The sequence below is a fragment of the Primulina tabacum genome, chromosome 8, assembly GCF_025594145.1.
Source record: "Primulina tabacum isolate GXHZ01 chromosome 8, ASM2559414v2, whole genome shotgun sequence".
NCBI classification, from domain to species: Eukaryota; Viridiplantae; Streptophyta; class Magnoliopsida; order Lamiales; family Gesneriaceae; genus Primulina; species Primulina tabacum.
Window position 1 is genome coordinate 3,932,288 of NC_134557.1, and position 4,137 is coordinate 3,936,424.

Genomic DNA, 4,137 nt, shown 5'->3' on the forward strand with positions numbered 1-4,137 from the left:
ATAACATATACTAACATAATAAAAAAACAAAAAAAAAACAAATCCTTCTGAACCAGTCCAGATCACCTCAGACTTGCAAAATTTTGTATTATGTTGAGAAAACTTCCATTATTCTCGTGGTCCGGACTCGAATATTTCCCTTGTTCGCAACAGACCGACTGCCCTACTTAATTAAAACATGCTAATAATAATGCCCGTTTAAAATCCACATTATTCTTTATTTAAATATAAAAGAATAATTATCAGTTTAAATCGATTGAAACGTAACCAATTCGGGACCAAAGCTGTATATTCCAATTCCTTCTTCTATTGCAATTGGAATAGTCATTTATAAAACTATACAAAAATTTATATGTCGATTTTGTGAGACATGTTTTCTATCTGCTCGATCTATGAATTTTTTTTTATTTTTTTCATCAAAATTATTATTTTTCATTGGTCAGATCGACTCATCTCACGAATATAGATACATGAGATTATTTTGGATGCTCAAGTAGAGTTTGGAGCATTCCAAAAACTTGGGGATCCAAGTACAAGAAAACAGGTTCGTCTGATAGAAAAGTGATTTTGGTATGTTTCAATTTATTTTATTTTTTAAGCAAATTCGACATAGAGTACGAGAGTGGTCGAAAAGATGTTAATAGAAGATCCAACTGAATTGAATTAGTTCCATGAATCTAAGAAACATTGAAAATTCTTAATCTCTCTCAATTCAAAAATCCAGGGTTTGAATTGATGTCCTTTCATTGATTCATAATAAATTGCATTGATTTATCCTAAAGATTTCATTTTAATTGGAATTTAGTTATTCACCATGTACGAGGATCCCCACTGAGTATTCATGGCTGAATGGTTAAAGCGCTCATCTCATAATTGATGAATTCGTATGTTCAATTCCTACTGGATGCACGACAATGAGACCCTTCAACGAATCTATTGGAATTGACTCATAATCAATGGAATCTCGTCATCCATACAAGACGAATTGGTGTGGTATATTCATATCATAATATATGAATAATAAGAAATAACATTCTTATTGAGACTATAACTCATATGAAAGAAAATTTATTTATGGATGAAATCAAATATGCAGTATTTATAGACAAAAATATTCAGTTATTGGGGAAAAATTAATATATTTATGATGTAAACAATGTTGTATTTAATAGAAATTATTACAGTGAAAGATATTTTCACAATTTTAAGTAGCTGCGAGATATATAAATTTATTTTTCATGATTTTAGATACAATTTTTTTCTTTTTTGGAATCACCTTTTCCCATTTTAAAGAATTGGTTAATCGTCCAGTAATAAATACGAGTAGTAGATATTATTTGATGCAAAAAGCGAAGAAAGAATAAAATAAATAGTTGCAATGAAGATATCAATCTAAAGACAAAAACTTGTGTGAGATGGTCTCACGGGTCGTATTTTGTGTGACAGATCTCTTATTTGGATCATCCATGAAAAATATTATTACTTTTTATTGTGAATATGAGTAGGATTGACCCAGTCTCACAAATAAAAACTCGTGAGACCGTCTCATAAGAGACTTACTCCAATCTAAATCTTGATCTTTTTACAAGGATGGGGCTTTATTTTCAAATATGGAAATAAAAAATGTCAAAATGGTATTCCATACAAATTGAAAAAAAAGGGTTCTTTCTTATAATTATAGTTATTATTGTCACATCTTTAATTTTGATAGTTTCTGCGATTCCATCGATTATACCCATTTACACAAATACATAAAGTCCGATAAGCATATCTTGAGTTGATACGAAAATGAGATCTCCTATAGCTGGAGACAAAAGATTCATATGAAAAAACATAAGTAAACAGGCCTCCGCTTGATCTTCCAAAGATAAAGATACAAATCTACAGTATTAATACCAGCTATTCAATCTGAGTAGCTAATAATGCACGTAAGTACGATGATATTAGGCTACACTGCCCTTTTATGTGAATCATTATTATCAGTATCACTTACAGTCATTATAGTTAGAAAAATAAAAAGTTTTTTGCTACGAGTAATCGTTTTTTAAATTTCAGTGGTTCTTTTTTCTTTGATGAAATCGAATACATGAACGAAAGAAGTAATATATTCAAAAATACTTCTCTTTTTAATTATTACATATCTCAATTGATTCAACAATTGGATTATCGGTGTTATTGAGTTATTAGTCTAGGATTTGTCTTTCAACTATATGAATTCTTTCTGCAGCAGTATGGGCGGGGATCTTATTGGAGTTGGGATCCAAAAGAAATTTGAGATTTTATTACTTGGATCGTATTGTCAATTTATTTACATACTCGGACAAACATAAAATTTTAGGGTACCAATTCAACAATTGTGGTGTCTATTGAATTTCTTATATTTTGGATATGCTATTTTTGGATAAATCTATTAGGAATAGGACTACATAGTTATGGTTTATTTACATTAACATATAATTGAATTAAACACAATTAATTTTAAGGGGTTATGATGAATATCATTAGAAAAGTGGACAACACATCAGATAAAAAAAACTTGTGTGAATATGTGAGAACCCTGTGAATTTAATAGTGTAGTGATTCACAAGGTTCTCACCTTTTCAAATTGATTTTTTTTACTTGACCTAGGAGTAAGGAACTAAAATTTCTTTTCTCATTGTACAACGAACATAAAGAAATAATATATATTTTTTTATTCATCAAAACTATCCATAAAAAGAATTAGATAGAATAACTTCAACATTTTCAACTGATAGTGAAAGAACAAAATCAGGATAAATACCAATACGTAGTACGAGTAAAAAAATAGAGATAAAACATTAACTATGTGGTCCATAATAAAAATACTAGTAGTTTGGAACATTAAAAATCGTGTATCTATAGAATATCTAGCGCAACATAGATAATAAGTTAATAGGAGTTAATATGATTCCAATTGCCATTACCAAACTAATTAGTAATTTCGTCATGAAAAAATATTTTGGACTAGTAAGCAGTCAAAAAATATTATTAATTCGGCAATAAAACCACTCACATCTGGTAATGCAAGGAAGGCCGTCGAAAAGCTACTTAATATCGTGAATATTTTTGGCATTGAGATAGCTATTTCCACCCATTTCGTCAAGATACACAAGATATCATTTCGTCAAGACACAATTTCGTCAAGATACACAAGACATATTCTATCATAAACAGTTGTTGTCAAGAAAAATAGTGCAACACCAATAAATCTAACAGTAGTGGTTAACATTGACAAAATAAAATTATCAATTAAGTAAATCGATAAAGTATCCAAATTATAAAGAAAAATCATTATCGAGAGTCCAAGACCATACATATTGATAGATAGAAATGCTATTTATTAACTGAATAGACAAATCAGTTGAAAAAATCATACTTAACAATAAAATACTTGTAAAGTCCCACATAATACGAATATATTTTGTTTATGCCAGGAAAAAAAATAAGTCCCATTACTATTAACATAGGAACCGGAAGTGGAATGCAAAGTATGATCCATTCATATTGATAGATCTGTTCCATAAATTTATTTTTTAAAAAAATTCATGTATTCATGTAATTAATATTTATTGTATTGTTTCCAATTCACCATATCTTATCTCTTTTCAAATTAATAAATAAAAAATTAAGATATATAATAAATTAAATAGAAGTTATTCATTTTTTTTTGGGGAGTTTGTGTTAGCTAGTTCAAATATTCAAATCAAGAAGATATAATTGGTCAAATGAAAGAAAAAATTTATAATTATTTTCTTTCGAATTGAAAAATTCAAGTAAAATTCGACGTATTTTCTCTTGTTTGACAAGTTAATATAAATGATTTTAATATTTTTTTATAAACAGAAAGTTGGGTCATTATCTTAAACTTTTTTTTGAGGTATTTTCATTTTATGTCATATTATGTAATTTTTGATTCTTTATTTTTTTAAGTTCAAGCAATTCCATTATATGACAAAACATATTTTGGAAATATAGATTTGAATAGAGACATATGTATGAAAAAAGAGTATAAATATTTGGAAAAAAAAAAGTATTTTGCATCTTTAAAAGCGTTTTTCTTAAAAAAATCTCTTTATACCGAAAATCTAAAACTAAGTTAAGATACTTCACCGAGGT